General features: G+C 48.3%; 1 pseudogene; it reads right to left on the bottom strand.

The window, feature by feature from the left end:
- Window positions 1-1,066: 1,066 nt before the first annotated feature.
- On the bottom strand, window positions 1,067-14,953 carry LOC140392273 (nucleosome assembly protein 1-like 1 pseudogene; annotated as a pseudogene).
- Window positions 14,954-21,669: the final 6,716 nt, after the last annotated feature.

Below are 21,669 nucleotides of genomic sequence, written 5' to 3'. Positions count from 1 at the left end.
CACCCTCTTCAGGCTCCCCCATGACCATTTATAGGCCCCTCCCCTTCCACAACCCCCACCCGTCACCCCCCAACCTCCCAGACCTACCTTCCCTGCACACCACCACCCTTCAAAGCCGCCCTCCATCCTCTTTCACTGACCCTTGGCAGGGCCACCCTGACACCCAAGCACTCGGGCAGTGCTCCTGCCAGCTTGGCAGTGCCACCCAGCCACCTTGCAGTGCGAAGGTGGTGATGCCAAGGTGCCAGCTGGGCAGTGCCAAGGTGTCCACATTCCAGAGGGAGGGTCAGGGAGCCACCCTGCACTGATCCTGACCACCAGAGGTCTCCGATGGCTCAGGAGATCCCCTGGGTGTCGTTCCACCTGGTCCACATTTGTGTGGATCAGTGTTGAATAGCGCCCGGGTGTGGCCTCGCTGGGGAGGCAGGTGGGTCCCAGTGAGCCCACCGAAGTCGGTTTGAAAGTGGCTTTGGTGAGCACCATTTAGTCACATCCCTTATGGATGTGTTTCTGACATGGACGCCTCGCGGGATTTGGGTGGATTCCGCGAGGCATAAAGACACTTACAGGAAGCCCACGAGAGGCCTCTCCCAGCATTCACTTGCCTCACAGCGCTCGGAAGAGAGCGCAATGCAGCCGGTGAATCACGCCCTTAGGAATGTTTTGGTTGAATTGCGCCATTGATCTGACATGATACTGGCCTTCAAGTGAGTTAAACTAACCTGTTAAGTGAACTGCCTGGAGTGGCAGTTATCCCACAGTCACCTGCAAGCAGTTGGCTTGTGAGGCGTTAATTAGTGTGGCATTAAGTTGAATTTGCTAGTAACCCATCGCAGGATCGGTAAAGGACAATGTGAGGAGACAGGGGACTATGCCAGAGCGAGATGGAGACTGAGTTAGTAGCGAATGAGGTTCACGTGGTAAGTTCTGGGAAGTCGTTTCAAGGTCTGACTACAGATTAAGAATGGCATTGTACTAACCATCAAGTAAATTAAGCTGCCTTGTAAAGCATGTGGAACTAATGAATCTGTGAGCATTGAAATCAGAGAGGTAATCCACTGATGCACTAGATCTTGACTGGAGGTTTCTCCACAGTGATCTGCAGAAGTGGCATACAAAGAACAAGAACAAAGAAAAATTACAGCACAGGAACAGGCCCTTCGGCCCTCCAAGCCTGCGCCGATCCAGATCCTCTATCTAAAACTGTCGCCTATTTTCTAAGGATCTGTATCCCTCTGCTCCCTGCCCATTCATGTATCTGTCTAGATACATCTTAAATGACCCTATCGTGCCCGCCTGTACCACCTCCGCCGGCAATGCATTCCAGGCACCCACCACCCTTTGCGTAAAGAACTTTCCACGCATATCTCCCTTAAACTTTTCCCCTCTCACCTTGAACTCGTGACCCCTAGTAATTGAGTCCCCCACTCTGGGAAAAAGCCTCTTGCTATCCACCCTGTCTATACCTCTCATAATTTTGTAGACCTCAATGAGGTCCCCCTCAACCTCCGTCTTTCTAATGAAAATAATCCTAATCTACTCAACCTCTCTTCATAGCTAGCGCCCTCCATAACAGGCAACATCCTGGTGAACCTCCTCTGCACCTTCTCCAAAGCATCCACATCCTTCTGGTAATGTGGCAACCAGAACTGTACGCAGTATTCCAAATGTGGCCTAACCAAAGTCCTATACAACTGTAACATGACCTGCCAACTCTTGTACTCAATACCCCTTCCGATGAAGGCAAGCATGCTGTATGCCTTCTTGACCACTCTATCGATCTGCGTTGCCACCTTCAGGGTACAATGGACCTGAACACCCAGATCTCTCTGTACATCAATTTTCCCCAGGGCTTTTTCATTTACCGTATAGTTTGTCAGACGTTTTAGTTGCTGTGATATGAAGAGTCTAAAGTTCTGTTCCTTTTTCACCAACACACATTTATTTCATTCCAACAGCCTTTGCACAAAACTCTAACTATACATCACCTGACAGAAGCCACCTGAAGCCACTTTACATATCAGTGTCAATAAATGGATACTCAACATAAATGAGACAACTACTTGCAATGTCTCTTAATCTATTACTTAACAGTCTCCCCTTCCTTGGAGAAAAAAAAATAATTAGGTGAAAACAAAATTTCAAGAAACTCAAAAACACACACATGATTTCTCCCCCGCCTTTTTTTTTTGTTTAGACGAAAAAAAAAAAACAATTACGGGAACAAGCGCCCTTCATTAACAATATCCAAAAGTTTCTGTTAACTCGCCACTCTTTTCGTAAAACAGTCTGACAGTTGATAGCTCCTGTCGACCCATTTAATTTTTGTTATTTCCCCTCTGTCCAACATCTGCTTCAAACTTGCGATGTCTATCCGTAACCTCTTTTCATTGACACTTTATGTAGAGTGCACATTTTCCCACAGGGATTTATTGTCAATGTGACAGTCAATAGGTATATTACCCAAATCCCCTAATCCCAAAATTTCTGTCAATATCATACTTATATAAAAGGCCATATCCACCGCCTCTACAAGGCTTAACGTCTCAGCAGCCAAAGTGCTTTTTACCACTCTCCTTATTTTCTTTGTTTCCCACACAAGCGGGCAACATTTAGCATTGTTCTCCAAAAGGAAAATTATAAAACCTCCTGCGCTTGAAACCCCATCACATAAATTTGCGGAGGACGCATCACTATAAACTATGAGTTTCAAGTGCCTACGGTCACCTAAAACCGGGAACTTCAAAACACACTCCTGCATTTTTAGTTTGGCCAACGCTTTATTTGCTCTTATTATGTCTTCCACTTTGGCATCATTCATTTTTGTACTCCACTCTAAGACATCAAAACTAGTCTGTCTACCTAACCAGTTCAGTTGCCCAATTAAACTTCGCAGTTGCTCTTTTTCTATCTTTGAAACCATTGCGTCTTTTTGTGAAACTCGGCCATGACTAATTGCTATTGGGCTGATGCTTTCCAAATAAGATTGCTGACGTAAAGTTGCCCCTAACTTAGTCTGTCCAATTTCCAGTCCAATATATTTAAATGCACCGTAAGCCTGACTTCCAACCCTGAATTCTTTCCTCAAACCAGAGATTACAATAGCTTCAAAATCACTAGTCCCACCCCACATAAAATCATTGACATGCATCATAAAAATGCCAGAAAGATTTCCTTTATAGTGCCAGTAAAACATTGCAGGATCTGCTTTCAACTGGCAACAGCCTAACTTTAACAAAACTGACTTTACCGAAAAATACCAGACTCTAGATGCATCATTTAATCCATATACACATTTGTTCAACTTCCAGAGTACCCCTTCTGTGTTAGCTGCTTCTTTAGGAGGACGGAGAAAAATGTCTCTCTGGAGCTGATGCCCCTGCAAAAAGGCAGCTTTTATATCTATAGATTTGCATTCCCATGCCTTTGTGGCTAATAGAGCCAAGAAGATCTTTAAAATAACCTTTCCTACAGTCGATTAAAATGGTGGTCCTCCTAAGGGTTTCTTTTTGTATTCCAATGACTTCCAATTGTGATCACCAAGGCCTTTTTTAAGAGGGTAGGCAGGAGCATTATGGGTTTTGTGTGGGCGAGTAAGACCTCGAGGGTAAGGAGGGGGTTCCTGCAGCGTAGTAGAGATAGAGGAGGGCTGGCGTTGCCAAATCTGGGTGGCTACTACTGGGCAGCCAACGTGGCGATGATCCGTAAGTGGGTGATGGAGGGAGAGGGGGGCGTCCTGCAAAGGAACGAGCCTGGGGGCGCTGGTGACGGCACCACTGCCGCTCTCGCCGACAAGGTACACCACGAGTCCTGTGGTGGCGGCAACGCTAAAGATCTGGGGGCAGTGGAGACGGCACAGGGGTGCGATGGGAGCCTCAGTGTGGTCCCCGATCAGAGATAACCATCGGTTTGTCCCAGGAAGGATGGACGGGGGATTTCAGAGCTGGCACCGGGCAGGGATTAGAAGAATGGGGGACCCGTTCATCGATGGGGCGTTTGCGAGCTGAGGGGCGCTGGAGGAGAAGTTTGGACTACCCCCGGGAAACGCTTTCAGGTACATGCAAGTGAGGGCGTTTGTGAGGTGGCAGGTGAGGGAATTCCCGCTGCTCCCGGCACAGGGGATTCAAGACAGGGTGATTTCGGGCGTATGGGTCAGAGAGGGCAAGGTGTCGGCGATATACCAGGAGATGAAAGAAGAGGGGGAGGCTTTGGTAGAGGAGCTGAAGGGTAAATGGGAAGAGGAGCTGGGGGAGGAGATTGAGGAGGGTCTGTGGGCTGAAGCCCTAAGTAGGGTTAATTCCTCTTCCTCGTGTGCCAGGCTTAGCCTGATACAATTTAAGGTTGTTCACAGAGCGCATATGACAGGGGCGAGGCTGAGTAGGTTCTTTGGGGTGGAGGACAGATGTGGGAGGTGCTCAGGAAGCCCGGCGAACCATGCCCATATGTTTTGGTCGTGCCCGGCACTGGACTGGTTCTGGAGGGGAGTTGCGAGAACTATATCCAAGGTAGTGAAAGTCCAGGTCAAGCCAAGTTGGGTGCTAGCATTATTTGGAGTAGCGGACGAGCCGGGAGTGCACGAGGGGAAAGAGGCCGGTATCCTGGCCTTTGCGTCCCTGGTAGCCCGGCGAAGGATCTTGTTAATGTGGAAAGATGCAAAGCCCCCCAGTGTGGAAGCCTGGATAAATGACATGGCAGGGTTTATCAAGTTGGAGAGGATAAAGTTTGCCCTGAGAGGGTCTGTGCAGGGGTTCTCCAGGCGGTAGCAACCGTTCCTAGACTATCTCGCGGAGCGTTAGATGACGTTCAGTCGACAGCAGCAGCAACCCGGGGGGGGGGGGGGGGGTGGAAGGGGGGGTTTTCTGGGGGGCATCTGAGCAAGAAAATACATGAATGATCCGGAAAACTGATATGTATTGGAGGAATCCAATGTACAAAGTTCTGTATCATATTGATTTGCCATGTTTATGTCTTGCTATGCGAGTTTTCTTTTCTTTTTGTTACGGGGGGGGGGGGGGGGGGGGGGGGGGGTTTGTATGGTTGACAATTCTGTTTAAAAATTCTGAATAAACATATTTAAAAATAATAAATAAAATAACCTTTCCTGCTGTCGGTGAATCTACCCTGAAATCCTGATCTTCTAAGTTTTCTTCTAATCCCCTTGCCACAAGCCTGGCCTTTGCCTTATAAGTTCCATCCGGAAGAACCTTTTCCGTGCAAATCCATCTGTGAGATAGAGCTCTTTGTCCCCTGTCCGGTACTTCCGTGTATACCCCAAATTCACTCCAACTATGCAATTCTTGCTGTTTAGCTTCTTTGATCACTTTTTCATCCAATTTATTTGAAGTCACCAAAATCTCACGTGCATGTGGGCTTCTACTCCTATTAGTATTCGTAGTCTTACTCATGTTCCGAGATCTTGATAAACTACGTCCCCTCTCCCGCCTGGTATTTCGTTCTGTACTGCTGCTGCTTGATCTTTCCCTTCTGCTGTGGGATGTCCTTTCAATAGTTCTCGACCTTTTCCTGTGGACCTGTTCACTATCCGATGTACTATCTGAACTGGCACTGCGTTTCTGCGCCCTCCATTTTTGAACTTCGTTTTCCCAATCCATTGTCTTGACTCCTTCCCCTGAATGCTGTACATTCAACCAATGTTTATACTTTCCAGTGGCCTTCCCTGCTCTACTAATAACAGTTGCATCCTTCCATTGACTAGACCCTTCAGGCAAGTATGTCACTTTTGTACCAACTTTTGGCAGTTGCCCTTTCGGAAAAATGGCCTGTTCTAATTCATCAGAAGTGTTGTGTATCCTCCACAGAAACCCTGTCTATATCAGTTAATTGGTCCTCATAGTTCTGTAACACATGCGTACCAGATGACTCTGGTTCTTCGTCATGTCTGTCTGCTCTGTCTAAATTTGAACATTTGAAATCTGTACCCATTATCCTTGATGAATGTACCCTAACAGTTTGATTTCCATGTTGCAAAATAATTGTTTTGCCATCTATGCCTATGATCTTCCCTGGGCCTTTCCATTCATTAGAATTGTCTCTCTTATAGTATACCATGCCTCCTTGCTGAAAAACGGCATCTGATGGCTGTACGTTATGACTTAAAGCTCTGCAAATTCTTTCAGAGACTTCTGCTTCCAAAAAAGCTTTTCTACTGCTATGTAATGCATTTAAATGTTCCGCAAAACCAGAGCTAATTGTAGTCCCCTCCCAAGCTGGAGGCTGGTCATCCAAAATGGACGGAATTTTAAGATTTCTACCAAACACTAATTGATACAGACTATAGCCCCCAACCGTCTGCAATGAATTCTTTGCATGTGCTGCCCATGCTAAAGCTGAATTTAGCCTGCAATTTGGTCGATCTGCCAAAATTGTCCGAAGCATGTCATCGATGACAGCATGATTTCTTTCACAGCCACCATTACTAAATGGGCTTTCTGCTGCCGTATTCATAACTCCGATATTCATGTTTTCACATATATCCCTAAACTCATCATTAGCAAATTCTCCCCTATTGTCCGTAAGGAATTTTACCAGTGGACCCATTCCTGTCCCTATCCATTTTTCCACGATTTGATCCAGAATTACTCTCTTTTCTTTACTTCGTACAATTGTTGATTGACTAAATCTGGTTGCTAAATCTACAAAATGCAAAATAAATATATTATTTGCTTTATCCCAGATCTTAAGGTCCATGGCCACAATGTCGTTACAATCCCTGGCCAATGGTAGGGTTACTGTCGGTCATGCTGGTGTCCTTCTGTACTTCCGACAAACTTCACAGCGGTCACTAACCTGTTCTCTCAGTTTAGTATAGTCATCATCCCTTACCCCTGCATCCTTTAATAAATGTTTCAGCCTCCGAGGAGACGGTTGTGCAAATTGCCTATGCAATTTTAATACTACAAGCTTTTTATCAGCGAAAGTCCCATTTTCAACTGCCATTAACACATCCTTAACCTCTCTACTTGAAATATTATTTGTCAGTAATGGAATACAATAGTGTCCTGACTGTGTAAATTGTAAGTCCACTGTCTTTCCAAAAACTGTTGCCTTATCCTGTTCCATATCCAGTTTCATGTGTGTTTTCTTCATCGACGGTCTGCTCAGAAGCAAAGGTATCTCACTTGCAGCACGGTAGCCTTGTGGATAGCACAATTGCTTCACAGCTCCAGGGTCCCAGGTTCGATTCCGGCTTCGGTCACTGTCTGTGTGGAGTCTGTACATCCTCCCCGTGTGTGCGTGGGTTTCCTCCGGGTGCTCCGGTTTCCTCCCACAGTCCAAAGATGTGCAGGTTAGGTGGATTGGCCATGATAAATTGCCCTTAGTGTCCAAAATTGTCCTTAGTGTTGGGTGGGGTTACTGGGTTATGGGGATAAGGGTGGCGGTGTTGACTTTGGGTAGGGTGCTCTTTCCAAGAGCCGGTGCAGACTCGATGGGCTGAATGGCCTCCTTCTGCACTGTAAATTCTATGATAATTGATACAACATCCGTGCTAATGAAATGATTCACTCCGGCAATATTGCAAGGGATCACCACTCTTTTCAGCGACTTCAGAATATTATCATCCCCAAACCTGAAACTTGTGGAACTTTCAAATTCCTTAACCTTGTTACGACTTTCAGCATTCAAGGAGTCCAGGTAACATTTTAACCAGTCAATTCCACACACAGTAGATGTGCAGCCACTGTCCAATACAGCACAGTTGAAGGATTCTGCAACCAACACCCTCATTACCGCCGTAAAACTGCTTGTCAATAGGACAATGCCTTCTTTCTGGTCACTATCTTTTTCCTCTTCTGACTCTTCCGTGTCATGTGTCGCTTCAAACACTCTATCATAACGAGTTGGACAGTTGAAAGCATAATGGTATTGAGAGTCACATCGAAAACATCGATTTATCATGCCCCGTGCATTTCTGGGGTTCATCTTCCTGTTGTAGGTTATAACTGGGTTTCTGTCTTCATAATTTCCTTGTCTCGGTCTCCTTCTATAGTCTTGAGCCCTGTTCGTAGCCATACGATTTCGCCATCCTGTTAGTAGTGTATCTTTCATATTCTACCTTATTACAGGCTGACCTATTTGGGTCATCAGAATCGAATGTTTCCCCAGAAACTTTTGTAAAGCTTTTGTCATCTGTTCGAATAAGATATCCTTTTCAGGAAACTGAACTCCTGTCAAAACCAGGAGCCTATCCATGTTGCTCACTCTAGCACAGTCAAGTAATTTAAAGGCCAACACAGACTGTGGAAATTCCAGGTTGTGTTTCTGCAGCCTTTTATATAGTCTGTCAAATTCCATTATATAGTCTTCCATGGAGATATCCTCCATTTTCCGGAACTTAATCCGACCATGCTTCATACACAATTAACAAGTCATCTTTCTTATAAATCTTATCCATATAATGTAATAAAGTCTCCAGACTTTCTTCTGAGTCTAACTCTTCCAATTCCAGCTCACAAAGCACTTTGTTTCGGATTTTACTGCCATATGGTAGAGAAAGAGCCAATGCCATACCTTGTTTTCTCTTTCCCAAAGCAGTTACCTTAGTCCACATAACTACTGCACTTCTCCATTGGTCGTACGATTCCCTTTCAGAAAATAAGGGAGGATAATCATAACCAGCCATCTTTATCCTCAGTTCAACCATATATCCCTTTTTGTTTTTCTTTTCTTTTCTCACTCACTCCTTGGTTTGATCTGGAAAAGTTGTATCTTTCAACCCTTCACATTTACACAGCAACCATCCTCTGCTACCAATTGTTAGACGTTTTAGTTGCTGTGATATGAAGAGTCTAAAGTTCTGTTCCTTTTTCAAAAACACACATTTATTTCATTCCAACAGCCTTTGCACAAAACTCTAACTATACATCACCTGACAGAGGCCACCTGAAGCCCCTTTACATATCAGTGTCAATTAATGGATACTTAACATAAACGAGACAACTAATTGCAATGTCTCTTAACCCATTACTTAACATAGTTCACTCTTGAATTGGATCTTCCAAAATGCAACACCTCGCATTTGCCCGGATTGAACTTCATCTGCCATTTCTCTGCCCAACTCTCCAATCTATCTATGTTCTGCTGTATACTCTGACAGTCCCCTTCACTATCTGCTACTCCACCAATCTTAGTGTCATCTGCAAACTTGACTGGCTGTCACTGCAGGAGTTCCTCAGGATTAGTGTTTGAGGCCCAACCATTTTCAACTTCTTGATCAATGATCTTCCCTCCATCGTAAGGTCAGAAGTGGGGATGTTCATTGATGATTGCACAATGTTCAGCACCATTCGCGACTCCTCAGATATTAAAATAGTCCGTATCCCAATGCAGTGAGACCTGGACAATATCCAGGTTTGGGCCTGACAAGTGCCGAGTAACATTCGCGCCACACAAGTGCGAGGCAATGACCATCTCCAAATCTAACCATCGCCCCTTTTTAAAAAATATATTTTATTCAAGGCAGTTTCATGTAAGCAAACAAAATCAGTAGAACAACCAAACACCATGATGAACACCCACACCCCTCTGCTCCCCGAATACCGCCCTCTTCTCACATCCCGCCTTCCCCATTTTAACCCCCGTACCCACCCACTCCATTCCTTCCCCCTTGCTGACCACGCAATCATCCTTAAAAAAGTAAATAAACGGCTTCCACCTCCGAGTGAGCCCATCAGCCGGCCCCCTCAGGAGGAACTTGACCTTCTCCGGCCTCAGGAATTCTGCCAGGTCGCTCTCCCACACCCCCCACTTTCGGCGGCTCCGATTCCTTCCACCCGAGCAAGACCCGCCTCCGGGCTATCAGGGAGACAAAGGCCAGAACATCGGCCTCTCTCGCCCCTGGCCTCCCGGGTCTTTCGACATTCCAAATATCGTCACCTCTGGACCCGGAGCCACCTCCACCCCCTGCACCTTGGACATTATGTCCGCAAACTCCTGCCAGAACCCCCTCAATCTTGGACATGCCCAGAACTTGTGGACGTGATTCGCAGGCCCCCCCGCGCACCGCCCACACCTATCCTCTAACCCCTCAAAGAACCTACTCATCCTCGTTACCATCATATGTGCCCTATGTATTACCTTAAACTGAATGAGGCTTAGCCTCGCACACGACGAGGACGCATTCACCCTCCGCTGGGCCTCTGCCCACGTCACGGCCCCCACCTCATCTCCCGGCTCCTCTTCCCACTTGCATTTCATATCCCCCACCAGGACCCCCTCCAAATCCATCAACTCTGGGCGGCACGGTGCTACAGTGGTTAGCACTGCTGCCTCACAGCACCAGGCACTCTGTTTCAATTCCGGCCTCGGGTGACTGTCTGTGTGGAGTTTGTACGTTCTCCCCATGTCTATGTGGGTTTCCTCCGGATGCTCCGGTTTCCTACCACAGTCCAAAGATGTGCGAGTTCCCCCCCCTTTCCCTTGCTTTATTATACGCCCTCACCAGCAGTGGCACCAGGTCCGCCTCAAACGTTTTGTAAAACTCGACTGGGAACCCGTCGGGCCCCAGGCCTTACCTGCCCGCATCGCCCCCATACTGACAATCACCTCCCTCAACCCACTTGGAGCCCCCACTCCCTGAACCAGCTCCTCCTCTATATGGGGAAACTCCAGCCTGTCCAAAAGCCGCCACATCCGCTTCTCCTCCCATCCAGGGGTTCAGACTCCTACACACCATTCGCCCCCTCCGAGTCCAACACCATCCTATCCTTATCAATCCCTTACTCTGCTAATCACCCTCGCCACCTCTTGCTTCCTCAACTGATGGGTAAGATCCTGCTCACCTCCCTGTACTCGTAGACTGCCCCTCCGTAACTACCCCACCACCTTCTCTGTAGATACTAACCCAAAGTCCATCTGGAGCCTCTGCCTCTCCTTCAACAGCCCTGCCTCCGGGGCCTCCGAGTACCTCCTGTCTACCCTCAAAATCTCATCCACCAGCCTTGCCATCTCGGTCTACTCCGCTTTCTCCCTGTGCACCCGAATTGAGATAAACTCCCCCCTGACCACTGCCTCGAGTGCCTCTCACAGGGTGGCGGCCGTGACCTCCCCCATGTTGCTTAGCTCCACGTACCCCCGAATGGCAGCCCCACCCACTTACACACCTCCTCCTCCACCAACAGCCCCACATCCTGTCTCCACTGTGGGTACTGGCCCCCACCCCCGCCCGGGCCACACGCAAATCCACCCCATGTGACGCGTGGTCAGAAGCCACAATCGCCGAATACTCCGAGTCGACCACCCCCGCCAGCAACACCTTGTCGAACACAAAGAAACCAGGCTGTGAGTACACCCGGTTCACGTGGGAGAAGTATGAAAATTCCTTCACTCTCGGCCTCCCAAATCTCCACTGATTCACCCTCCCCAAGTGCTCCATGAATCCCTTCAGCTCCCTCGCCACTGCCAACACCTTCACTGACTGAGGACTCGACCAGTCCAAGCTTGGTTCTATAACTGTATCAAACCCCCCGCATAATCAACCAGTGCGAGTCCAAGTCAGGATTTGCCCCTAACACCCGCCTCATAAAATTGACATCATCCCAATTTGCGGCATAAACGTTTACCAAAAACCACCGGCATCCCCTCCAGCTTCCCACTCACCATCACAAACCTCCGCCCCCCCCCCCCCCCCCAAATCTGCCACGATGTTCCCCACATCGAACACCACCCACTTATTCACCAACACCGTCATCCCCCTCGTCTTCGTTTCCAGTCCCGTGTGGAACACCTGCCCCACCCATCCTTTTCTCAACCTTGTCTGGTCCCCTTTCTTCAGGTGTGTCCCCTGCAAGAAGGCCACCTCCGCCTGTTGTGTTCTGTGTTGTAACCGTTGTAATGATGTACACAGAACATATAGTTGTTTAACTATAAAGATGATTTATTAATAAACACGTGGAAAAGATAACTAAGAAACTACAGTACATAGGATGGCTACTAAATGAATTCAGTGAATTCTCCAGGAACTACTCTTAAGCGCGACTGTCTTCTTGTACGTCTTATTGCCAACTGCTGGGTGTCTTGAGTCATGTGTTAGATCTCTATCGCCACCAACGGGTTGGAGGTCGCATTACTAACTAAAAGCAGAACTGTGCACAGGCATATCACCACATCCCCCTTTCTCTGGAACGTTTAACATTTGTATTCAAATATAACTGTGTTTTACACAACATGATGAGTATTGTAATTTTACACATGTCGTATGTACAGATGCACCTGTGCTTCACACATGAGATGCCTGATGAATGTGTCCCTGGGTGCACAGCTTGTTGAACATTCACTTTTTAAAAAAAATCTTTTTATTGGCATTTCAAAACTTATAAACAGTTATGTACATTGTTGGCCGTGTTTAATTACTGTATTATACAGAACGGTTTGTCTTTTCCTTCCCTATTTACCCTATTTATATTCTGCCTTTGGCTCGGCGTGTGGTCCCTCCCCCCCCCGGCTTGTGTCCCCCCGGTCGGTTTTTCGCAGGGGGTGTTCTCCCCTTTTCTTTCTCTCCCCTTCCCCCCCCCTTTCTTTTCTTCCCCGTCAACTTTGGTTGTGTTTCCCCTGTGTTTGCGGGGGGGGGGAGGGGGGGTTGCCTCCTCCCTCCTACGTTGTTTCTTTTGTGTCTCTCTAGCCTTTCCTCCTCTCCCTGTCCCCACCCCCCACTCGGGATTGCACTTTCCTATGCTTCCCCCCGTCTTTATTTTTCTTTTTTCATCTCCCTTTTAGAACATTGAACAATACAGCGCAGTACAGGCCCTTCGGCCCACGATGTTGCACCGAAACAAAAGCCATCTAACCTACACTATGCCATTATCATCCATATGTTTATCCAATAAACTTTTAAATGCCCTCAATGTTGGCGAGTTCACTACTGTAGCAGGTAGGGCATTCCACGGCCTCACTACTCTTTGCGTAAAGAACCTACCTCTGGCCTCTGTCCTATATCTATTACCCCTCAGTTTAAAGTTATGTCCCCTCGTGCCAGCCATTTCCATCCGCGGGAGAAGGCTCTCACTGTCCACCCTATCTAACCCCCTGATCATTTTGTATGCCTCTATTAAGTCTCCTCTTAACCTTCTTCTCTCCAACGAAAACAACCTCAAGTCCATCAGCCTTTCCTCATAAGATTTTCCCTCCATACCAGGCAACATCCTGGTAAATCTCCTCTGCACCCGCTCCAAAGCCACCACGTCCTTCCTATAATGCGGTGACCAGAACTGTACGCAATACTCCAAATGCGGCCGAACCAGAGTTCTGTACAGCTGCAACATGACCTCCTGACTCCGGAACTCAATCCCTCTACCAATAAAGGCCAACACTCCATAGGCCTTCCTCACAACCCTATCAACCTGGGTGGCAACTTTCAGGGATCTATGTACATGGACACCTAGATCCCTCTGCTCATCCACACTTTCAAGAACTTTACCATTAGCCAAATATTCCGCATTCCTGTTATTCCTTCCAAAGTGAATCACCTCACACGTCTCTACATTAAACTCCATTTGCCACCTCTCAGCCCAGCTCTGCAGCTTATCTATATCCCTCTGTAACCTGCTACATCCTTCCACACTATCGACAACACCACCGACTTTAGTATCGTCTGCAAAGTCTCTTGGATGTTGAAAGGAATAACTGAAGGATTATTTAGTGTTGTATTATTTTTGAGGTTATCTTTGAAGTGAATGGTGTCAAGTGATCCAATGTTTATTTAAAAGGGTTAAGTTGAGTTCACAGAATAAACATTGTTTTGTGTTTAAAAACCCACGTGTCCATAATTATAATCTCACACCTGGAGAACAAGCCGTGCGCTCAGAAAAGCAACAAATATCGGAAATAAACTGAATAGATTTTCATAGCCTTCCTCTTCTGGCTCATCTTCTGATTCTTCACTTTCCTCATCATATTCGTTGTCATCATAATCATCATCATCTTCTTCCCTGAAGTATGACACGGCTCGTGGAATTATGTGTTCATGCAAGAAGTGACCAATTTCCAAATCTGCCGCAAGCCTTGTTGCAGAATCTTCATCCAGCTCTCCATGCTCTGGAACTTCAGGAGGACTAAAGAAATTGAAGAAAGAGTCAGTCGGTACAGTTTTCGTAACTGTTCTACCAGTGGCCCAATTCTTATGCTTCTGCTTCGTTTTGATGGTTTTCAATGTGACCTTTTTTTCATTCTTCCAGTTGATCCAGCACCCTGTGCAGCCCGTGATTTGAAAGACAAAAAAGTCTGACCCATTAGGATGTGACTCCATCTGGCATGTTTTTGTCTCGTTTGTGAAAGAGTCATTTGGCCCCAACTCAAACTCCAGAGTGAAGCTTATTGCTGTCCAGGATCTGAAAATTTTACGTTTACACCTTGTCGATGCTTCAGGATAGGCCCTTCATGTTCCTGCATCATACCACTGAGCAAATCCTCATTTTTGAAGACTGTTAACCAGAACTCTGGAATCCTCTTTGGCTCTTCCATCTCATCACTTGGTTTATCTTCCTCCACTGTAACTTTCACTTGTATCTCATCAGATAACAGCACCATTATATCTTGTTGCGAGTCGCAATGATCATCTGTCGCCTCACTGTCTGGAATGTACAGCCACTCAACTAGGTTCAGGCCTCACATGTGTCCGCTCCTATGATGGACTTGCGTTTCATGTCAACAATAGAAAATGGTATGATTTGACTTCTGTTTAGTACCCATGCTTCGAGTTCACATACACCTGCATCCCAATCCCATTCCCACTGCAGTCCATCAGCAGTCTTGTTTGATTGGCAATTTTCGGTTCAACCCGCAGCCCATGCAAATCGAGTAGACTGAGGAGGTTGGCCCTTGCTCCCATGTCGAGCTTGCATTTTATCAATATGTAGTTCAGCATCACTGGAATTGTCCATCTGTCTTTGATGATATCACTACTGTCACAACTAGTCAGTAAGACATCTTCACGTTTCATAGTCGGACTCGTTGTGTCCTTGGTTGAAATCAGAACAATGAAAAACTGTTCTTCCGGGACATCTCATCAACTGCGTTGACAGATCCTGTTTGGTCCACTGTAGGATGCGAGAAACATTGCTTCGCAAAATCATTTGTACGGCCACACTTGGAACATATTTTCCCAAATGCTGGACATTGCCATGGCCCATGTTGATTGGCGTATCGCTGTTACAAGATGGTGGACCCGGTCAGCTGCTTAAAATGGCCGTCCACACTGAGACCACGTGTTTTTATTGAACTGCCTCACAATGCTGCCGTCTTCTTCTAGGTTTGCGCCAAAAGTTTTTAGGTTGAGCGTACTGATCTGCTGTGCAGCTAGCTCACTCGCATAGCAGATCTTTTTTTTTAAGTACTTTTTATTCTCCTCCTTTTTCACATTTTCTCCTAAATTAACAGTAAACAATAATCAGTAACGAATGTAATGTCAATCCCCATATCAATAACAACGATCCCATCCTCCCACCAAACCCCAAACATTAGCCCACATGTTAACATAAACAAATGACGACACTTCCGGTTGCGGTGATGCCTAGCTAGCCGCACGTTTCGGCGGCTCCAGCTCCGACGGACCTTTGAGCTCTTTTAAGAGCCCCAACGGGGAATTTTTTGACGACGCAACCCGGTGTGGGGTGTGTGAGAAGGGAGTTCCCCCCCAAACGAAGGAGGAAAAAAACCGGCGGCGGCGGCTGCAGCGCGAGGAATCGTCGACCAAAGGGTCAGAAGGAGAGAAGTACAAGATGGCGGCGGAGAAAGCGCAGGCGACATGGGGGCCTGAGCAGGATGAAATTGTGAGACGGTGCGTGGAGCTGCTGAAGAGGGAGGTACTGACCCCGATGCTACAGGCAATTGAGGGGCTCAAGGAGACACTAAAGACCCAGGAGACAGAGCTCCGCGTGGTGGAGCAGAAGGTGACAGATATTGAGGACGAGATCCTGGGCCTGGCGGTTAAGACACAGACGCACGAGGCACTTCATAAAAAGTGTACTGAAAGGATCGAGGCCCTAGAAAACGGAGCGCGAAGGAAGAACCTTCGGATACTGGGTCTCCCTGAGGGTGTGGAAGGAGTGGACTGTGGAGCGTACGCAAGTACGATGCTGAGCTCACTGATGGGTGCTGAGGCCCCTACGGGCCCCTTGGAGGTGGAGTGGGCAAATCGGATTCCGGCGAGAAGACCAAAAGCGGGAGAACCACCCAGGGCGATAATCGTGCGATTTTACCGCCTTAAGGATAGAGAAGAGGTCCTGAGATGGGCTAAAAAGGTGCGGAGTAGCAGATGGGAGAATGCAGTGGTACGGGTGTACCAGGATTGGAGTGCGGAGGTGGCGAGAAGGAGGGCGAGCTTTAACCGAGCCAAAGAGGTGTTGCATAAAAGGAAGGTGAAGTTCGGATGCTGCAGCCGGCAAGACTATGGGTCACGTATCAGGAGAGACACCATTATTTCGAGACGGCGGAGGAAGCATGGACCTTCATCAAAGAAGAGAAATTGGATCGGAACTGAGGGACTGATGCTGCAGGAAATGTTATTGTTAATGTTATGGTTGAAGTTAATTGAGAAGTAAATTGGGAAGGGGGGAGACATTGGGGAAATGTGGGCACCGGTGAGGGGGGAAAGACGGGACATAGTTGGAGAATGGGGAAGGGGAGGGGAAAGGGAGCTGCGCCATAAGAGGCGGGTCAGGTAAAGGGATGTTCCCGCGCCAGAAAGAATAAGGCGGGAAGACAGGCGAAGGCGGATGGGAGTTCCCCACACGGTGGGGTCGAGGAGTGAGCAGGAGTAGCCGGGGTCAGTTGAAGTCAGCTGACTTACGGAAGTAATATGGGGGAGCAATCATGCTAGAAAGAGATCTAGCGGGGGGGGACGACAACTGGGTTGCTGCTGCGGAAATCCAAAAGGAAATGGCTAAAGAGTGGGTGGGCAGGGATGGTGTGCGACGCTGGGGGAGCGGGCGGGAGCGCGGAGGCGGGATATGGGACTGGCCTAGAGAAGGTAATGGCTAGTCGACACGGGAGGGGGGCAGGTAGCCCCCTAGTGAGGCTGATCACGTGGAACGTGAGAGGCCTGAACGGACCGATAAAAAGGGCCCGAGTGCTCGCGCATTTGAAAGGACTAAGGGCAGACGTGGTTATGCTCCAAGAGACGCACCTAAAGGTGGCGGACCAAGTTAGGTTAAGGAAAGGATGGGTGGGACAGGTGTTCCACTCAGGACTGGACGCAAAGAATAGAGGGGTGGCCATTTTGGTGGGGAAACAGGTAGCATTTGAAGCAAAGAACATCGTAGCAGATAGCAGAGGTAGATATGTAATGGTGAGTGGCAGGCTGGAGGGAATGGAGGTCGTGTTGGTTAATGTGTATGCCCCAAACTGGGACGATGCGGGATTTATGAGACGGATGCTGGGGCGTATACCGGACCTGAAGGTAGGAAACTTGATTTTAGGAGGGGACTTTAATACGGTGCTGGACCCGGGGCTAGATAAATCCAGCTCAAGGACCGGAAGAAGGCCGGCAGCGGCCAGGTACTTAAGGGGTTTATGGACCAAATGGGGGGAGTGGATCCATGGCGATTTCTTAGACCTAGGGCTAGGGAGTTTTCCTTCTTCTCCCATGTCCATAAAGTGTACTCCCGGATAGATTTTTTTGTTTTGGGACGGTCGTTGATCTCTAGGATGGAAGAAGCTGAGTACTCAGCCATAGCGGTTTCGGATCATGCCCCACATTGGGTGGACCTGGAATTAGGAGAGGAAAGGGAGCAGAGAACACTCTGGTGATTAGATGTGGGACTGATGGCGGATGAGAGGAGTGTGTGCAAGAGTGCGGGGGTGTATTGAGAGATACCTGGAGGTCAATGACGACGGTGAGGTCCCTGTGGGAGTGGTATGGGAAGCACTAAAAGCGGTGGTCAGAGGAGAGCTGATCTCCATTGGGGCCCACAAAAGGAAAACAGAGGGAAAGATTACTGGGGGAGATTTTAAGGGTGGATAGGGAATTTGCAGAGACCCCGGAGGAGGAATTGTACAGGGAGAGGAGACGACTCCAGACGGAGTTTGACCTTCTGACCACCAGAAAGGCGGAGGTACTGTGGAGGAAGGCACAGGGGAGGAGGTATGAATATGGGGAAAAGGCTAGTCGCCTGTTGGCTCATCAATTGCGAAAGAGGGCAGCAGCGAGGGAGATAGGAGGAATTAGAGACGAAAGGGGAGACACGGTGCGAAGGGCAGGAAAGATAAATGAGGTGTTCAAGACCTTCTATGAGGAACTGTATAGGTCTCAACCCCCAGAGGGAGAGGAGGGGATGCGGCAGTTCCTGGATCAATTGAGGTTCCCGAAAGTGGAGGAGCAGGAGGTAGTAGGCCTGGGGGGCACCGATTGGGGTGGACGAGGTTATTAAGGGACTGGGAAGCATGCAAGCAGGGAAGGCCCCGGAACCAGACGGGTTCCCGGTGGAATATTACAGAAAATATGTGGACTTGTTGGCCCCGTTGATGGTGAGGACGTTCAATGAGGCCAGGGAAGGGGGGATTCTACCCCCGCCGATGTCGGAGGCGACGATATCGTTAATTTTGAAGAGGGATAAAGATACGTTGCAGTGCGGGTCCTATGGACCCATTTCATTACTGAACGTGGACGCCAAATTGCTGGCAAAGGTACTGGCATCGAGGATAGAGGACTGTGTCCCGGGGGTGGTGCACGAAGACCAGACAGGGTTCGTAAAAGGGAGACAACTGAATGTTAACGTGCGACGACTATTAGGGGTGATAATGATGCCCCCAGTGGAGGGGGAGGCAGAGATAGTGGCGGCAATGGACGCAGAGAAGGCATTTGATAGGGTGGAGTGGGAGTATCTATGGGAAGTGTTAAGGAGGTTTGGGTTCGGGAACGGGTTTAATAGCTGGGTTAAACTTCTTTATGGGGCTCCAACGGCAAGCGTAGTTACAGGTCGACATAGATCGGAGTATTTCCGACTATATAGGGGAACAAGACAGGGATGCCCGCTGTCTCCATTGTTGTTCGCGTTGGCAATTGAACCTCTGGCCATGGCGTTGAGAGACTCCAGGAAATGGAGAGGGGTGATTAGAGGGGGAGAAGAACACCGAGTCTCGTTATACAGAGCTGTACAGAACTCTGGTACGGCCGCATTTGGAGTATTGCGTACAGTTCTGGTCACCGCATTATAGGAAGGACGTGGAGGCTTTGGAACGGGTGCAGAGGAGATTTACCAGGATGTTGCCTGGTATGGAGGGAAAATCTTATGAGGAAAGGCTGATGGACTTGAGGTTGTTTTCGTTAGAGAGAAGAAGGTTAAGAGGAGACTTAATAGAGGCATACAAAATGATCAGAGGGTTAGATAGGGTGGACAGTGAGAGCCTTCTCCCGCGGATGGAAATGGCTAGCACGAGGGGACATAGCCTTAAACTGAGGGGTAATAGATATAGGACAGAGGTCAGGGGTAGGTTCTTTACGCAAAGAGTAGTGAGGCCGTGGAATGCCCTACCTGCTACAGTAGTGAACTCGCCAACATTGAGGGCATTTAAAAGTTTATTGGATAAACATATGGATGATAATGGTATAGTGTAGGTCAGATGGCTTTTGTTTCGGTGCAACATCGTGGGTCGAAGGGCCTGTACTGCGCTGTATTGTTCTATGTTCTATGTTCTATACGCAGATGACCTATTGTTATACGTGTCGGACCCAGCGGGGGGGATGATAGAGGTTATGCGAATTTTGAGGGGGTTCGGGGATTTCTCGGGGTATAGGCTAAACATGGGGAAGAGTGAATTATTTGTGATACATCCAGGGGACCAGAGTAGAGAGATAGAAGGCCTGCCTCTAAGGAAAGTGGAAAGAAACTTCCGATATCTGGGAATTCAGATCGCTAAGAGCTGGGGAACCTTGCACAGACTTAACCTGACACGGCTGGTAGAACAAATGGAGGAGGACTTCAAGAGGTGGGACATGCAGCCTCTATCGCTGGCGGGCAGGGTGCAAGCAATTAAGATGATGGTCCTCCCGAGGTTCTTATTTGTATTTCAATGTCTCCCTATACTAATCACCAAGACCTTTTTTAATAAAATAGACAGGAGCATCACGAGCTTCGTGTGGGCAGGGAAAGTTCCGAGAGTAAGGAGGGGGTTCCTTCAGCGTAGTAGGGACAGAGGAGGATTGGCACTACCGAACTTGGGCGATTACTATTGGGCCGCCAATGTGGCAATGATACGTAAATGGATGATGGAGGGTGAGGGAGCGGCGTGGAAAAGACTGGAGAGAAAGTCCTGTAAAGGGACGAGTTTAGAGGCGCTGGTGACGGCGCCGCTACCGTTCTCACCTAAAAAGTTTACCACAAACCCGGTGGTGGCGGCAACATTGAATATCTGGGGACAGTGGAGGCGACAGAGAGGGGTGCGGGGAGCCCTGGTGGGGTCCCCAATCAGGAACAACCATAGGTTCGCCCCAGGAAGAATGGATGGAGGATTTCAGAGCTGGTACCAGTTGGGAATTAGGAGGGTGGGAGATTTATTTATAGATGGGACTTTTGCGAGCTTGGGAGCATTGGAGGAAAAGCATAAGTTGCCCCGAGGAAATTTCTTGAGATATATGCAGGTGAGGGCATTTACTAGACAACAGGTGAGGGAATTTCCGTTGCTCCCGACATAGGGGATACAGGACAGGGTGCTTTCAGGGGTGTGGGTCGGAGAGGGCAAGGTGTCAGAGATTTACCGAGAGATGAGGGAAGAGGGGGAGGAGTCGGTGGGCGAACTAAAAGGAAAGTGGGAAGAAGAACTAGGGGAGGAGATAGAGGAGGGTATGTGGGCTGATGCCCTAAGCAGGGTAAATTCCTCTTCCTCATGCGGCAGGCTTAGCCTGATTCAATTTAAGGTGCTACATAGAGCACACATAACGGGAGCAAGATTGAGCAGGTTCTTTGGGGTGGAGGACAAATGTGGGAGGTGTGGCGGGAGCCCGGCAAACCACGCACATATGTTTTGGGCATACCCGGCACTGGAAGGGTATTGGAAGGGAGTGACGGGAGTGATTTCGAAGGTGGTGAAGGCCCGGGTCAAACCAGGCTGGGGGTTAGCTCTATTTGGAGTTGCGGAAGAGCCGGGAGTGCAGGAGGCGAAAGAGGCCGACGTTGTGGCCTTTGCGTCCCTAGTAGCCCGGCGCAGGGTCCTACTCATGTGGAAGGAGGCGAAACCCCCCGGACTGGAGGCCTGGGTAAATGATATGGTGGGGTTCATTAAACTGGAGCAGATAAAGTTTGCCCTGAGAGGATCGGCTCAAGGGTTCACCAGGCGGTGGCAGCCATTTCTCGACTACCTAGGGGAACGTTAGAGGGAAGACAGATGACCAGCAGCAGCAACCCAGGGGGAAGCGGGGGGGGGGGGGGGGGGGGGAGGGGGGGGTTAGTTTAGTTTAGGTCAAAAGATAATGAGGTTTTGTTACTTGTGTATTGTTAAAAATTTCTGTATTGTTATTGTTACGTTTGCTTTGTAAGAGGGGAAAAATTGTTTGGGAAAAAAATTTAAATAAAATATATTTTTTTAAAAAAATAAACAAATGACAAAGAGGAATTAGGGATCACCCATAGTCACCATTAACACACACAGCCCCCCTCCTCCCAACCCTCCTAATGTTCGATGTGATCCAATTCTCGAAAGTGCATAATGAATTACGTCCAT

The sequence above is a fragment of the Scyliorhinus torazame genome, chromosome 16 (assembly GCF_047496885.1).
Source record: "Scyliorhinus torazame isolate Kashiwa2021f chromosome 16, sScyTor2.1, whole genome shotgun sequence".
NCBI lineage: Eukaryota > Metazoa > Chordata > Chondrichthyes > Carcharhiniformes > Scyliorhinidae > Scyliorhinus > Scyliorhinus torazame.
This window is presented reverse-complemented; position numbering and strand designations above follow the sequence as displayed.